Source organism: Nyctereutes procyonoides, unplaced genomic scaffold (genome assembly GCF_905146905.1).
Source record: "Nyctereutes procyonoides isolate TBG_1078 unplaced genomic scaffold, NYPRO_anot_genome, whole genome shotgun sequence".
Taxonomy (NCBI): domain Eukaryota; kingdom Metazoa; phylum Chordata; class Mammalia; order Carnivora; family Canidae; genus Nyctereutes; species Nyctereutes procyonoides.
Window position 1 is genome coordinate 45,826,958 of NW_026575139.1, and position 17,443 is coordinate 45,844,400.

A 17,443-nucleotide genomic window follows, 5' to 3' on the forward strand; every position below is an offset into this window, starting at 1 on the left:
ATACACAAGACAGTCTCAAAGAAGGAAAAACAAGCCTGGAAGTCTTAGGCTACCAGATTTCAAGAGATGATGAACTGCTCTAGCAGTTAAGATGGGGCAACATTGGCATGAAGAGAGACAATGAGTCCAGAAACAGACACACACTTACCTTGTTTTTGACAGATATATTGCCCTGGAGTGAAGCAAAGAATAGATTTTTCAATTAATTATATTGAAATTTTACTGAAAACAACAAAGTCAAGGAAATCTTGAATCTACCTTACACAATGAAAATACCAAATATTGTAAATAATTTAAGGTATATAAAACTATAATGCTTGTAAAATAAAACATACTATCTTCACAAACTGGGATAAGCAAAGATTTCCCAAACAGAACATTAAGACCTTGACCATAAAAGAGAAAGGTGACAAAATGGACTTAATTGGGACACCTGGGTTGCTCAGTGGTTATGTGTCTGCCTTTTGCTCAGGGCATGATCCTGGAGTCCCAGGATCAAGTCCCACATCAGACTCCCTTCAGGGAGCCTGCTTCTCCCTCTGCCTATATCTGCTTCTCTCTCTTTCTCTCTCTCTCTCTCTCTCTCTCTCTCTCATGAATAAATAAAATCTTTTTTAAAAATATGGACTTAATTAAGATACTCTTTTATCTAAGGACACCTTTACAAGAAGGAAAGGATGAGCCACAAAATGGAGGAGGGACTGGCTGGCTGAGTTGACAGAGTGTGCAACTCTTGATCTCAGGTTTGGAAATTCGAGCCCCACATTGGGTGTAGCAATTACTTAAAAACAAAACAAAAAAAAAAAGATCTTTAAAAACAAAAAGGGCAGACAACTCAATAGAAAAATGGGCAAAATATTTTGAACAAGCACTCCACAAAAAGTAACATTCAAGTAGTCAATAAATATATGGAAATATATTCAACTTCCTTGGTGATCAGAGGAATACAAATTAAAACAATGCAGTACTTTTACACACCCACCAAAATGGCTAAAATAAAAAGGACAAACACAAACTCTAGTGAGATTGTAGAGAAGCCAAGACATTTACACATTGCTAGTAGGGATGTAAAATAGCACATTTGGAAAATGTTTGGCAAATGGTTTGGCAGTTCTTAAAACTATTAAACATAGATTTACCATATGACCCAGCAATTCTCCATCTAGGTATCTACCTGAGAGAAAATATGTCCACATAAAGATTTGTATGCAAATGCCCAGAGTCACACTCTTGATAATAGCCAAAAAGTGGAAGTTACCCACCAGCTGGTAAAGGGATAATATGTATTAATAACCATGCAATGAAATACTATTCAATGAAAAGGAACAACACACTGATAAATGCTACAATGCAGATAAACCTCAAAAACATGTTAGGTAAAGGAAACTAGTCACAAAAGATGCCATACTGTAATGATTATATGAAATGTCAGAAAAGGTAAATATAGAGACAGAAGTAGACTTAGGGGCAGGGGTTGAGAAGGGAGAGTAACTGTTACTGAGCATGATATTTCTTTTTGAGATGATGGGAATGTTCTAAAATAAGGCTGGGGGCATCTGGGTGGCTCAGTCAATTGAGTGTCAGACTCTTGGTTTTGGCTCAGGTCCTGATCTTGATGTGAGATGGAGCCCTACCTCAGACTCCACACTCAGTGGAGTTTGCTGGAGACCTCTCTCCTTCTCCCTCTGCCCTGCCCCCTGCTCTCTCTCTCTCTCTCTCTCTCTCTCAAATAAATAAATCTTTTAAAAAATAAGATGAGACACTGGTGATAGCCGCACAACTGTAAACTTACTGAAAGTCATTTATCTGCACACTTAAAATGACTACATTTTATGGTATTTTAAATATTATCAAATAAAGCTAAACAGAAAAAGAACATCCAAGACGTCAATAGACATTGTAAAGGTATTCAAATTCATTCGTTACCAGAGAAACAAATTGAAACAATAATGCCACTATGAAATAAGATCACAGTACAATACTATTATACATAGCACCAAAATGACTAAAGTGAAAAAAGAGGACAATATGAAGTGTTGATGAGGATGTGCAACAATGGAACTCCTATACTGTTGGTAGGAGTGTACATTGGTACAATCACTTTGAAAAACTAAAGCTGGACAAACACATCTCAGAACCCAGTATTTCCAGTCTTAGGTATACACCTCAAAAATATGTTTGCAAAAAGACCTATAAGACTGTTCATAGCAGCATTATTCATAGTTGCCAAAAACTGGGAATAACCCAAATGTCCATTTAGGGTTGAAAGGATAAGTTGTGGGATATTCACAAGTCAAGCCCTGCAATCAAAAAGAATGAACTACCAACAACAACATGCACTTCAACACCTGCCCCCCCCCAAAATAAATATAAGATTCCAGGTAAGAATCTAGACATTAAAAACATTAAAAGTATACTGTATGATTTCACTTAAATGGAGTTCCAAAACAGGCAAATTAATCTGTGGTGTTAGAAATCACTACAGGATAGTGGTTACTTTTGCAGAGGAGTGAGGGCATAATGGTTGAGATGGGGCATGAGGGGATGCTTTTGAGGTGCTGGAAGTGTTCCATTTTTCACTTCTCAACACACTGTATGCTGATGATTGGTGCATTTTTTTTTTGCATGTACTTCAATAAACAATGTTTATAAGAGTCTGTGCCAAGACCTGTACTGGGGAGAATATTGTCTAATTTTCAACATTAACTTTATGATATCAAAAGTGGGGCTCCTACTTTAAAAATGAGAAAACCAAAGAGGTTAGTCATTGTCACAGATTAAGATCTCTAGAAGGGGGCAGCCCCAGTGGTGCAGCGGTTTGGCACCGCCTGCAGCCCGGGGCGTGATCCTGGAGGCCCGGGATCAAGTCCCACTTCAGGCTCCCTGCATGGAGCCTGCTTCTCCCTCTGCCTGTGTCTCTGCCTCTCTCTCGGTCTCTCTCTCTGTGTTGCTCATGAATAAATGAATAAAATCTTTAAAAAAAAAAGATCTCTAGAAGCAAACATTAAGGTGAAATTGCAGGAGACTTACTTGGGGAAAGAGCTGTGGAAAATAAACGAGAAGGAGTAAGTGGGAAGGCTTAGGCAGATCTGACACATGTGAAATGAGAAGAGGAAAAAGAAGGATTTTTTAGAACCTCAGACTGCAATGCAGCTCTGTGAGCTGAGCATTGTGACCAGTCAAGGGGGAGCCCCCAGAGCAAAGACTGCCCATTAGAGGATTTTCATATTAGAAAAGATTAGCTCAGCTTTCAAACCCATAGAGAACTCAGTCATTAGCTGGGAGCAGCAAAGGGAAAGCTTGGACAAAGCTGAGCTGAGTTCTGAAGGGTAACTGGTCTCTTGCAACAGGTTCTCTCTTGAAGGGAGATCTGATCGGCACCTATCTATAGCTGCCACACTCGAACACTAAGTTAATTGGAAAATTGGGGTGAATTCCAGGTTCATGTATCTGAATCCTGATAGTCCCTTTATGACCATATAAATGGAGACCTACCAAGTATAGCTCAAATATCTACAAAAGCCATATCAATCCATATCTCTGAAGGAAATCTAGTATTTGGAAACAGAAAGATGGGAGTAAAATGCATTCCAGGCAGAAGAAATTGCATGTGAAATAAACGTAATTGAGAGTTAAGCTTCTGTATCTGTTCTTTGGCTGTTCTTTGGTTGTTATAGATTCAAGAAAAAGCTGCAGAACTAGGCTCAGAGAAGATGTAGTTGCAGGAGCCAGTGCATGGCCCCTTGGGGCCTCAGGAGGAATTCACTTCTGCAGTGCCTGTTCTTGCAAGATTCAGGTTCTCAGGGAAGAGAATCTGCTTAGCCTGGGTTGGTTATCCCTTGGCCATGGAGGGGAAGGTGCCTTGAACAACAGTCACACTGAGACACGTAACCAAAGAAGAAGAAGGAAGGAATGTTGGGCTTTAAACAGAAGGATAAAGGGATGCTGAGCTGGTAAAAGCAACAGATGCCCTGTGTAGTTATAAACCATCACTTAGTGAAGCTTAAGAGAACCGAAACCACTCAGCATATGTGAGTGAAATAGTTCATTAAATCATTATTATCTTCACCCACAAATTCTTTCCTTAGCAATGTTGGTAAGTGCAAAATTTAGCACAATCTAAGTATGACATTTAATTTTGGATATATGACTTCATCCTGGTCTTGTTTCTCAAATCTAAATCTTCCGGGATTCATTACTTCACTGTGGTCATTTGTGATAACTACAGGACACACACAATCCAGTGATCCATGTTAGTCCTTGAGCACCTGCCAGAGCATCCCAACCCTGTGACATGTAACTACTGCACATAAAGCACTGACTATATCTGGCTTCCAAGTATAGATTTCTATTTATGGTTTCTGAAAGCCCACAGTGAATACCAGTGTCTACTTAAATTCCTTAAAGCCCAGTGTACAAAGTCTCCTTCTCCAGGATCCCACAACCTTTTATGCATCCTTTATTAAAGCTCCTATTACCACATAATAGGTAGGAATTCCTTTCTCTGGGAGGGATAAGGAACAATGACACTTATATCTGGATCCCCAGCACCTAATAGTTCCTGACATGTAGTAGGTATGTAGCAAATATTTGTTGTATTAAACTACAATAGAATGAACATTATGAGTCAGTAATGCAGTAACTCACTCGTGTATAACTAGTAAAAGTTTTCTTTGACTCTTAAGAGTCTTGCTCCTGTAAAATGCAGGTATGTTGCAAATACCTTCCCATTTTCTGAAAATGAGGAATGCATTGGGAGTAAATTAGTTAAAATTATTGAGTCTAAGAATATCAATCAGGGTCTAGGCAACAAAACAAGAAACTACACTAGGTATTTTACTAGAAAACTAATATGTGTAGTTGTTTCATAGATGTTAGAGGACTAACAGAGCAGAAATAGGACATGAAGAGAACCCAGGGAGAACTGCAGGAAGAAGTTACCACCAGTAGAGTGAGAGGAACAAAAGGGTCCAGTTTGGCATTACTAGAAGCTGGCGACTCAGAGAAAAGCCCATAAGATTGGTGCTCTCTGTGGAGTGGCTGCCAACTGGCTGCCATAAGCTCATCAGGAGCTCAGAGGAAGGGCTCCATGAAGTTGGGGCTCATAGCTTGAGAAGAGAAGATGCCTGGCTAATGCCAGTACCTCTGAAGGTGGGTAATAATTCAGGCTCTAGAAGAGTCAAAAAAAAAACTGAAGCTATGGAGAACTTCACAGGTAAGGAATAGCAAGAAATGGAAAGAAAGTTTTTTCTCCTTTTCTACTCCCCATTCCTCTTCATGTCTCCAGTTGGTCCAACCTTACTGGAATGGATTCTGAAAATATCATTTGCAGACTTGCAGCCCCAGCATAACAGAATAGAATATAGAAAGGCTGTTTTGGGGGCACTTGGGTGACTCAGTTGGTTGGGCATCAGCCTCTCAATTTCGGCTCAGGTTGTGATCTCAGGTCACGAGAATGAGCCCTGCATTGAACTCCACACTCAGCGGGGAGTCTGCTTGTTCCTCTCTCTTCCCTTCGGCCCCCAGGTCGCATGCTTACTTCTCTATCATTCATTCATTCATTCATCAATCTTTAAAAAAAAAGGAAAAACAGAAAGGATTAGTTTGGACCCAAAAGACATTAAATAGCCAAATAATATATCTAGGAGCAATATATGACCTAGACTGTTATGGAGGGACCACTTCAGATATGATTGTCAAAAGAGGGACTAACACAATATCTAAATCAATGCAAATAGCAAGAGTGGCAACTAATAAATTATATGTGTCACTTTCCCTTATTTTCTATTATCTGTAAAGTTGGAATTTTAAAGGCACCAAAAGAAGGTATAATTGCTTTATTCCCATTTTATTATACGCTCCTTTATCTAAACAGTGCTTTTAGGAAGACTTAATAAAAAAAGACTTATGTGATAGTTACTGGCAACTAATGTCTAAGTGACTTCTCTGCAGATAACTTTCTCTTTGTATTATCATATAATTCTCTATATTTCTACACCACTAAGTTTTGGCAAGAGCAACTTAAAACAGAAATTTCAAGTATCTGGTAAAGCAATAATAAATTAATATTCTTGACATATATCTTAAAATCAATAAAACGTTATCTAATCAATTATGATAAGCCAAAATACAGTAACTCATTCTTTTTCATTATGGTTCCATAAATTCAAATGGTTAGCTTAAACTCTTCTCAACCTTTGAAAATGAATATGGAGTCTAGATTCCAGCATATATCATATCCTTTTTTGAGAGAGGTTTCCAACAATATTCAACTTAACTCAGCATATGCATAACAATCATCTACCGTTGGTGTGGCAATGTACTTGGAGGGATACAAACATGTGTCAGCCAAGTCCCTGCTTTCAGTGAGCACACAGTCTAATTTGAAACGGACAAAAGCAGAAGAGCTCTAACCCCAGGCGGACTGGCAGCATGGTGGGGGGAGACCAGCTGGAGAACCTGTTAAGACTTTTTGTATAATGTGGCGTTTGACCTGTGTCTTAAAGATGGTTTCACTTTTTGAGACAAGTCGAAGAATGCTTTGCCATTGCCATCTAAATAGTCTTAATATTTATCAAGCATAGTATAGTTCACATTAAAATCTCATCTTCCCAACTTGAAATTGTGTTTGTGTGTGTGTGTGTGTGTGTGTGTGTGTTAGATTTACGCATACACACTCTCCTTTATCAAACTCTCCATTTGATCTTAAGATTGTAATGATGGGCATCACTAGACCACAGAAAATAGAGACTTTTTAAAAAAATTGTTGCTTTTTCTATATACAACTCCCCAAAATGCAGATGATTTAAAATAATATAGTACCACACTTTGTACTTGCTTTTATTAAGGCTTACCATACTATATTCTAATTATTTATATTTCTATGTTCCCCTCTGGAATTAATGCCCAAGAACAAAGACTATACATCTATAGTAGGTTACAGAAAATCGTTACTTGATAAATAATAATTAATCTCCATTACTATCATTCCATCATTGAGTACAGAGACAAAGAATCTTTTTCCCATCAATTTATACCCAAATCGTGGGATTTTTGTTTGAAAGACCAGTGTCTCCAATAAATAACACGTAATGTACCTATTTTTATAATTTCTGAACATTCTTCTTCAGACTGTTAGGGAAATGAATAGCAGTGAATGAATAATGCACTAAACCCCATTTCTAGTGCCACAAGTGGCATTTTTATTCAACAAACTTTAGTTAGAGACCAGCTGTGTACCACAAAGTATGTTTTTAGAGCCTATTTTTGTCACACTTGGGCACAATGAACCTATGGAACTCATGATAAATCAAAGATAAGAGTGACATGGATTATTAAACAAAGGAATGGACTATAGAGCGGTTCAGTTAGCAGTGTAAGGCTACATCCATCCCATCCAGAAGGACAGAATTTCAAGATACCTAAGTAATCCACAAAATCTTTCTACTGGAAAAGCTCTTTTCTTTTTTTTTTCTTTTAAAGATTTTATTTATTTATTCATGAGAGACACAGAGAGAGAGACAGAGACATAGGTGGAGGGAGACACAGGCTCCCTGCATGGAGCCTGATGAGGGACTCGATCCCAGGACCCCAGGATAACGCCCTGAGCCAAAGGCAGACATCCAACCACCTAGCCACCCAGGTGTCTCTGGAAAAATTATTTTCTTCAGGGGTATGAACATAGGTCTAGTCTCAAGACTTCTGGTATTGCTTCCTGGTGTGAGTGGCCTTAGTGACTGAGCACGTTGAAGCACACAGTCTTGCTCATGGGCTGGCGCTCGCCCATGGTAACAATTATCGCTTATCTGGACATCCCTGAAGCAGGGCGACAGGGGCACAGACATGTTCCTGCAGCGATTCTCAAAGTGGTTGCACTTTCAAATGTAGTGGAGATAGTCTCAGAGGATGACAATGGTCCTCTACATCTTTGTCTGGGTCACCACACCAGACTGAATCCGCCCTCCAATGAAGATGTTACCATGATAGGGGCATTTCTGGTCAATACAGGTGCCCTCGATGGCATCCTTGGATAATTTAAAGACCAGATCGATGTTTCTATAGTGTCGCAGGGGTTTCTCCTTGCTAGTTTCTCCAAGTGGAGCCCCTCTTCTTATTTTGAAAGGTGGTTGGCTATTTTTGGTAGATAGGCTCAGTCTGAATCTTTCTGGCTGCCTGAGAAAAGGGTAATCCAGAATCTTAACTTTTCTGCCACTTATTGTGCTGATGTTTTTACTGAATCCCACGTTACATAGCAGCCACAGTGGCATTGGGAAGAGCACACACCACACACACACACCCCATCATTTTGAGGTTCTTTGGTGTCCTGTTTTCCCCCAGGAGTTTGAGATTCCTTTAAGGGCCCCAACATTTCAGCTTTCCCCTTTCTGCTCCACATCAGAACCTGCTTTCCAGAGCCTCTACTAATAGCAGTGTGGCACCAAAGAACTCAATGGTGATTTGGTACCTCCCTCTTCTTCTAGTAGAGGGGAAAAGCTGAAAGAAGGTAACCAATTGCTCAGGATCACACAGTTATAAGGAAATGGGATTTGAGCTCAGATCTCTTAATGCCCAAGTGAGTGTTCTTTCCAGCATATGATGTGGCCTTGTATTAATGTGTCATCCATTGAATGGCCCTCCTTTTTCAGATATTTGCATTTTCTCAAGATCAGAACTTAAGCAAAAATAGTAACATGAAACTTTATGTTAGATAGGATATTAGGGGAATCCTAGAGCTCTTTTGAGGTTCCTAAAAATTGTATCCTATAGCGGCCTACATAACAACCTTCTGGCACACAGGAAGTAACTAACAGCTTACATTTTATTGAGAGAAAGGAGAAGGATAATATGATTGGCATCTGCCATGTGTCAGACACTGTGTTACACACTTTACCTGTGGGACCTCATTTCATCTTTAAAATGAGTCCATTAGGTAGCTATAATTATCCCTATTTATAAACGGTGTGGGGAAGCACTGCGTATATTTCTTATGCTTTGTGGCTATCTTTGAAAACGTTTCCTCTGCTAGAGTAATTTCCCACATTATGAATCTCGGATTCATAGGCAGAAACTCAGACTCCCTTTCCCAGCACCTTCACAGTCAGGGTACAAGTCTCAGTCAAAGTCACACTAGTCTCAGTCAGGATGAGAGCAGCATGCATAGGCGGTGCTATCCCAGATCCACTTTTCTGGCTTGGATAGTAGAGAGGAGTCTGGTCTTCAGTGACAGGAATGATGAGAGTCTTGTGTGTGATAGCCAGCCAGCAGCACCAGCAGCACCAGCAGTGCTCAGGCCTGACCAAGGCAGTCCTGCATGGAGGGTTTGGTGTTGTTTCTGGCTATGCAGCCTCTAGACTTCACTATCTGCCTTTCCCGGAGATTCTACAAACTGTTTAATATCCCTTAATAAATCCCCTTCTTTTTAAACTAGCTGAAATGGCTTCTGTGGTTGGCAACTAAGATTCCAGGCCACAATTCAAAACCACAGAGAGATACCACTCACTCACACCCAGTAGGATGACTACTATCAAGAAAATTTTAAAGTTTTTTTTTAATTTTTTTTAATTTTTATTTTATTTATGATAGTCACACAGAGAGAGAGAGAGAGACAGAGACACAGGCAGAGGGAGAAGCAGGCTCCATGCACCGGGAGCCCGACGTGGGATTCGATCCTGGTCTCCAGGATCGTGCCCTGGGCCAAAGGCAGGCGCCAAACTGGTGCACCACCCAGGGATCCCCTATCAAGAAAATTTTAAAAAAACAAAGTAATAAGTGTTAGGGAGGATGCGGAGAAATTGGGACCCTTGTGTACTATTGGTGGGAATGTAAAATGGCGCCATGGCTGTGGAAAGCAGTATGGTAGTTCCTCACAAAATTAAAAATTGTGAGTAGAATTACCCTACTATCTAGCAATCCCACTTCTGGGTGTACCCAAAAGACTGAAGTCGAGGTCTCAAAGAGATATCTGTACACTTGTATTCATAGCAGCATTGCTCAAATAGCTAAAATGTGAAAGGTATCTAGAGTAGTCAAAACACAGGGATGCCTGGGTGGCTCAGCGGTTGAGAGTCTGCATTTGATCAGGGTGTGATCCCAGGGTCCTGGATCGAGCCCTTCATCGGGCTCCCCTGCAGGGAGCCTGCTTCTCCCTCTGCCTATGTCTTCTGCCTCTCTGTGTGTGTCTCTAATGAATAAATAAATAAAATGTTTAAAATAAAAGTACATCCAGAAAGTGGAAGGCCAGTTGCCAGAGGCCGGGAGGAGGCAAAGGGGTGGTGAGGAGGAGCGAGAGGGCAGGCAAGGCAGGGCCAGGGGCCGGAATGGGAAGTTGTTGTACCCTGGGTGCATCGCAGCATTTCCATTTTACAAGATGAACCGAGCTCTAAGATAGTGGAGACGGCTGCACAGCAACATGAAAGCACTTAATACCACTGAGATGTCCACTTGAAATGGTAAAGGTAGTAAATCTTATGTTGTGTGCCTCTTACCGTAATTTAAAGAGAAAGAAAAGACTGACAGTACCAAGCGCTTGTCAGGATGTGGAGCAACCAGGACTCTCCTGTCTTGCTGAGGAGCGAGCAAATGGCACAGCCACTTCGGAAAATCATATGGCGGCGCCTTGGAAGGTTCAATATACATTTGCTGTATCATCCTGCCATCCCAGCTCTGGGTATTTACCCACCTCGGCCCGCAGAAGAACTTCTTCCCATGCAGGGCTCCGGGACAGGGGGAAGGGTAACACTGGGGTACCTGTGGTGATACAGCTGTCCTGTAGGCTGACTTCAGCCATGGGCATATCCCGTCGTGGTACTGTCCCCGAGTTTGGCAAGATGTTAGCACTGGGGGAAACCGGGCACTTTACAGGATCTCTACAACTGCATATGAATCTGCAATTACCTCAGAAAAAAAAAGTTAATTAAAAAAAGGGGGACGCCTGGGTGGCTCAGTGGTTGAGCAGCTGCCTTAGGCTCAGGTCGGGATCCCAGGGTCCTGGGATCGAGTCCCACATTGGGCTCCCCTCAGGGAGCCTGCTTGTCCCTCTGCCTGTGTCTCTGCCTCTCTCTGTGTCTCTCATGAATAAATAAAATCTTAAAAAAAAATTCAGACCAATACAAGAAGTAATTTTCCTGGTTTTACACAGCCGTTAAAGGTAGAATCCAGATCTGAACCCGCGTCTGACTGGCCCTTCATCACGTGCTGTGTCCTTCCTCTGAGACCGTCGCGGGCCCGGCCGCTGAGCAGCAGCGTGCTGCGGTAGAAAGAGGGCTGCCCTGGCCGTGGGAAGCCCTGGCTTCCTGAGAAGAACCCAAGCCCTGTTGCCTAGGACTCTGAGTGACTAACAGGATGTTCTCTGACGGGTAGGCTTTGAGTGAATCTATAAATTTACACGCTTTCAGTAAAGTATGGCATACATTTTAGCACATGGAGTTCCCGCTTGAACACAAAACAATACGCAGATTATTGCTAGCATGGTGACGATAACAGTAAAGGCTAACACGGTTTTAGCACTCAGCCCTCGCAATGACTTGGAAGATAGCTGATTGCTACGTGGCAGGGGACACAAATGAAGCATAAGGAGGTTGAGCAACTTGCCCTGAGTCCTCACAGATGGCTCATAGGAGAGCTGGAGTTGCCGTCTAGCTCCAGGGCTCACGCTTTCACGAGCGAAAGCAGGTCAGATGATTCTGTAGAAAAATAAATATGTTGCTGTGTAAGGTGCGGGGTTTCTTATTGTTTGAAGGAAATATTGTTTAAATATGTATATTTTAGAAGGACCCACACATGGATTCATTTAAGATGCCCCCACAATACCCTGATGAGCCATTCCTGTGAAAGCGGCTTACAATACAGGATTTCCTCCTGTGGTTGTAACTATGATCTCCACTCAATCCTTGACATGTACGCAGCTTAAAGATGATCTTATGAAACTATTTAGATCTTTTGGATCAACAGATGCCTAAAAATTCAATGGTTGACATGGGAGATGTATCTAGGATGCCAATGGTTTCTGTTTGTACAAAGAGTTAGACACCAGTGAATAAGCATCACAACGTCTCTATAAGGGAGGGAAAGTTGAGAGGACTTAAAGTATTAGCTGCATTCAAGAAACAAATGCAGTTTTATAACCATCTATATGAAAAGAAATCTCACTTTAAGTGAAGAGTATTTTTTAAATGCAAATAATTCACATTCCCTGTCCTCTCCCTTACCTTGCCACACCCATGAATATTTCTATTTTGATACTGGGTTTTCTTAAGGCAGATTTCTATCTCTTTAGCCACATATTAGAATTACCTAATTTGAAGCCTCAGTGTGATATGGCAGATGGAGAGTATTTAAATAAGAATTGAGATCCAGGTTCTTGGCCTGTTTGCTACCTAAAGCAAATTTTTTGTTTTTGTTTTGTTTTTAAAAGATTTTATTTATTTACTCATAAGAGACACACAGAAGCAGGCACCCTGAGGAGAGCCTGACATGGGACTTGATCGCAGGACCATGAGATCATGCCCTGAGCCCAAGCCAGACGCTCAACTGCTGAGCCACCCAGGCACACACCAATTTTTTTTTTTTTTACTCTGAATGCCTTGTAAACATTTTCTGTATCTATTTCCTCAAATGCCAGGTGTGTCTTCTCATCTTCACAGACCCTTGGGAAGTATTTTAGAAAGTCCTCCATGTTCTCCTATCTAGTTCTTGCTTTAAGTGGATTTGGAAAGGAAAGCATTTTGTGGGCACACACATAAAATAGTTAATAACTACCATTTAGAGACACTTAGGTCTCCAGCTCAATGACCACACTATCTCAAATCTTTATAACATTCCTACACAGTTGGATATATTAACTGATTGGAATTATTAACAGCCTCATTTTATAAAAGCAGCAGCTGAAGGTGGGGAGGCAGGAGCACTGGCTATGTACACTGACATGGCATTTGAGGTCAGGGAAGTCACTTCTTGGTCTCCAGTGTCCAGCGTGGTGGCCGACACATGCCAGCTCTCAGGAAAAGCCTGCTTTTCAAATAGCTGCTTCTGTGTCATGGCTTTAAGTTGAAGTTCAGAAAGTCATTAATGTGCCTTTCCTATTTCTTCAGTCTCATAAATTTACCTTTGGAAATTTACCTTCTTTTCCTAGAATGTAAGGATTCAAAATCATAAAACACGGAAATGTACATAGATTGCCTTATTTAAGATACGTATGGTTGGCAATCAGCTGTCCAAGGTGGCAAAGAGATGTACACCTGAGGTTTTGAAACAATTTCCTGAAGAAGGATCATCGTACACAGTGACTCATCCACAGGTAGCCCAGGGCCAGCCACATAACTCTCCCAAGGTTTTAGTGTTAATATTGCTGAGCTCTTTGGGTTCAAGGGCAAAAGTACTGGGTGGTTGTTTTAAAATCTGGAAATGCAAAAAGACGTTGAAGTTTTTAAAGGAGATTCAGGAACAAAGAAGGCTTTTAGAAGAGGTGCTTTAAAAGGATGGCTTGCCATTTGTAAAATGCAGTATTTTTTTTTTTTTTTTTTGAGAGAGAGTGAAAGGAAGCACATGTGATGGCAGGAGGGGGAGAGGAAGAGAATGAGAGAATCCCAAGCTGACTGACTCCACGCTGAGGATAGAGCCCTCCTAGAGGCTAGATCTCAGGATCCTGAGATCATGACCTTAGCCAAAATCAAGAATTGAATGCTTAACCTACTAAGCCTCCCAGGTGCCCCTGCAATAAGTATTTAAAGAGAAAAAGTATAGAACAACTAAGGGTATGTTAATTAGGGATGAAAACACTTTATTTCACTGTTGGCTAGGCTCACAAAAAGTCAAGGATGATAGGCCCTTATTTTACATTTATTTTCCAATATTTACATTAATTCACCAGTCTCCAGATAAGGGGAAAAGTTACTTACATGCCTGGTTTTATAATGGTTCACAGTGATTTGTCTCTTTAGGCTGTTCACAAATGTTCTTAGTTGTCACTATTCCATGTAGCACCTCCAGAGTTTGCGCTTTGGAAATAGGCGGGGTTGGGCTTGAAACCTGCCTTTCTTTTGCCCTGGATAGCTGGATGGCTTGTCTACTGTGACCAAACTCTCAGAGCCTTAGCTGTGTCTTTTATAAAATGGGGCTGTTAATAATTCCAACCAGTTAATATATCCAACTGTGTCGGAGTGTTATAAGGATCTGAGATAGTGCGGTTATTGAGCTGGAAACCTAAGTGTCCCTAAATGGTAGTATTAGCTATTTTTTGTGTGTGTCCACAAAATGATTTCCTTTCCAAATTCACTTAAAGCAGGGAAAGTAAATTCAAGTATTTCCTCAAGCAGCTGTATAGTATCATCTTAAGATCACAATGACTCAACTTCCTTTTCCTTAAGGAAATATAACTGGGGGGAGAAAAGAAAAGCTTCCAGCATTGCCCTGTATTCAGCGCTCAGATGAGGTGTCAGTATCCTGCCCGAGCCTGGGGAGGTTAGTTCCCCAGAGTGTAGGAGCTGCACACAGAGGAAGTTGCTGGGTTATTGTGAGAAAGAAGCATGTGAACAAGACTCTTCTTCCAGGCAGCTTAAAAAAAGGGCGTTACATTGTGCATTGTAGGTCAACTCCCGGTGTCCCATACCTTCATTCAAAATCCTGACAACCACCCCTACACTTTAGGTAGTTTTAGCAAAACAGTTAGGAGCAAAGGTTCTGGAGTCACTGCCTACATTCCCATCCCTGCTTTGCAACTCACTAGGTGTGTGTCCTTAGACAAATGACTTACCCATTCTAGTCTCTGCCTTTGGCTCAGGTTGTGATCCCGGGGTCCTGAGATCAAGTCCTGCATCAGGCTCCCCTAGGGAAGCCTGTTTCTCTCTCTGCCTATGTCTCTGCCTCTCTGTGTCTCTCATGGATAAATAAATAAAATCTTTTTTTTTAAAAAAATGACTTACCCAATCGGAGAAGAACAAACATTATATGTTCTCATTCATTTGGGGAATATAAATAATAGTGAAAGGGAATAGAAGGTAAGGGAGAAGAAATGGGTAGGAAATATCAGAAACGGAGATGGAACATGAAGACTCCTAACTCTGGGAAATGAACTAGGGGTGGTGGAAGGGGAGGAGGGTGGGGGTGGGGGTGAATGGGTGACAGGCACTGAGGGGGGCACTTGAGGGGTGAGCAATGGGTGTTATTCTGTATGTTGGCAAATTGAACACCAATAAAAAATAAATTTATTATTAAAAAATAAAATAAAAATGACTTACCCATTCTAAAACTCCCTTTCCTCGCGATAACATTGATGCCCATCGCCCAGGGCTATTGTGAGGCTCACATAGAAAATAATGTCTTCATTAATGTCTTCACATAATGCCTGCCACGAAGTACACACTAGTTGTTGCTATTGTTGTTTTGGCAATAGTAGTTATCTTGCACAGTATCAAACACTAGTAAGAAGGTAGAAATCCTAGTCTTCTGACTCCAGATCCCAGGCTCTTTCTCTTACCATGTGTAATAGCTCTACAGAATGTTTATTGCTTCCTTCAGTGATTAAAATACCTCAGGACTGTTTCTGTAATCCAGGGACGCTGAAGGATTCTAATTATGCAGAGCCACAAATAAAAGGTCACTGTTAGTAGAAAAAGACAATGTTGTATCACTGTTCTTTGCTCTTGCTTGAGAAAAAGAGCCCACATATCAGACTGTGTCTTAGCTCCCAAGAACTATACTTCCCAGGAGTTATCATTCTCGGTTACCAAAATGAGTTTCAGGGGCACGTGGGTGGCTCAGTGGTTGAGTGTCTGCCTTCAGCTCAGGTCATGATCCTGGGTCCGGGGATAAGTCCACATTAGGCTCCCCACAGGGAGCCTGCTTGTCCCTCTGTCTGTGTCTTTGACTCTCTCTGTGTCTCTTATGCATAAATAAATAAAATCTTTTAAAAAACAACAACAACAACAAAAAACCCACAACAAATTTCAGTCCTGCCAATCAAAAGCACTGCCTGTGATTTGACAGTTGAGAGGCCACAGTATCCTCTCTGGTGCTAAACGGTGACATCAACTGTTTGTCTCCCTTGCAGAGTTATCCTCTAATATTTTGCTCCAACTTCCTCCAAACAAAACAACTGGCGCAGCTGCCAGTGTGACTGGCTGGCTTTCTGGTTCACTGCCTACTTAGACGTAAATAAATGGTACACTTGCTCCCCACTTTAACTACCATTGGGCATGGCTTGGCTCAACTCCAGGCTCCTTGGGTACTGAACCTTGTAGAGTTCCTAAAGTTAATTTTCCAGACTAACTGCAACCTCATATGAACTTCATACAAGGCAGCTCTGGAGAAAGTCACACTGACTTTGCCATATCACTTAAAAATAATTTTTTTAACTGTCAAAAAGAAATCTTCACCAACATAGATCAGTTGCTGGGCCATAAAACAAATCTTAACACATTTCAAAGAATGTAAGTCATACAAAGAGATTTCTCTGAAAACAATGGAATTAAGCAAGAAATAAGTAATAAAAAGATACCTCGAAAGCCCCCAAGTAGTTGGAAACTGAACAACACACTTCAAAATAAACCACGGGTCAAACAGGAAGTCACAAGATAAACTGGAAAATACTTTGAGATGAATGAAAATGAAAATGCAACATATTAAAATTTCTGAGATGCACTTAAAGTAGTGCTTAGAGGAAAATGTATGGCGTCAAAGGCTTATATTATCAAGAAGAAATATCTAAAATTAGGAGTCTAAGTCTCCATCTTAGAAAAAACTAGAAAAAGCAGCTAAAAGCAAAGCAAGCAGAAAGAAAAAAATAATAGAGATGAAATCAATGAAATTGAAAAACATAAAAATCATAGAGAAAAATCAACTAAATCAAAAGTTGTTTCTTTTAAAAGATCAATAAAATTGATAAAACTTAGTCAAACTGATAAAGAGAAAGAAGGGGGAAAAAATCAAATTACTAACATTAAGAATGACATGGGATAAGCCTGGGTGGCTCAGTGGTTGAGTGCTTGCCTTTGGCTCAGGTCATGATCCTGGGGTTCTGGGATGAGTCCCACGATGAGTCCCCCTTGCTTATCCCTCTGCCTATGTCTCTGCCTCTCTCTGTGTCTCTCATGAATAAATAAATAAAATCTTAAACACACACACACACAAAATTACTTACCTATTAGACTGGCTAAAATCAAAAGACCTGAATACCAAATGCTGGCAAAGATGCAGAGTAATTGGAACATGGCTGGCAGGATGTAAAATGACAGTCACTTTGGAAAACATTCTGGCAATTACTTACAATAACATACACTTATCCTGTGACCCAGCAGTACTCCTCCTAAGTATTATTTTCCCAAGAGAAAGGAAAACAAATGTTCACACAAAAGACCATGCATGATGTTCACAGTGGCCTGATTCATAATCACAAAACTAGAAACAACTCAAATATTCTTCAACTGGGAATAAACAGTCTGGTTTATCC

General features: G+C 40.8%; 1 pseudogene; it reads right to left on the reverse strand.

Moving 5' to 3' along the window:
• Positions 1-7,692: 7,692 nt before the first annotated feature.
• Positions 7,693-10,792, reverse strand: LOC129495947 (40S ribosomal protein S11-like; annotated as a pseudogene).
• Positions 10,793-17,443: the final 6,651 nt, after the last annotated feature.